Genomic DNA, 247 nt, shown 5'->3' on the forward strand with positions numbered 1-247 from the left:
AAGAAAGGAAGGAAGGAAGGAAGAGAAAGAGAGAAAGAAAGAAAGAAAAAGAAAGAAAGAAAGGAAGGACGGAAGAAAGAAAGAGAAAGAAAGAGGAAGAGAGAGAAGGAGGGAGGGAGGAAGGAAGGAAACAAGGAAGGAAGGAAGGAAGGAAGGAAAGAAAGAAAAAAGAAATGAAGGGTATAGGGCTTCCCTGGTGGCGCAGTGGTTGAGAGTCCGCCTGCCGATGCAGGGGACGCGGGTTCGT

Source organism: Physeter macrocephalus, chromosome 2 (assembly GCF_002837175.3).
Source record: "Physeter macrocephalus isolate SW-GA chromosome 2, ASM283717v5, whole genome shotgun sequence".
NCBI classification, from domain to species: domain Eukaryota; kingdom Metazoa; phylum Chordata; class Mammalia; order Artiodactyla; family Physeteridae; genus Physeter; species Physeter macrocephalus.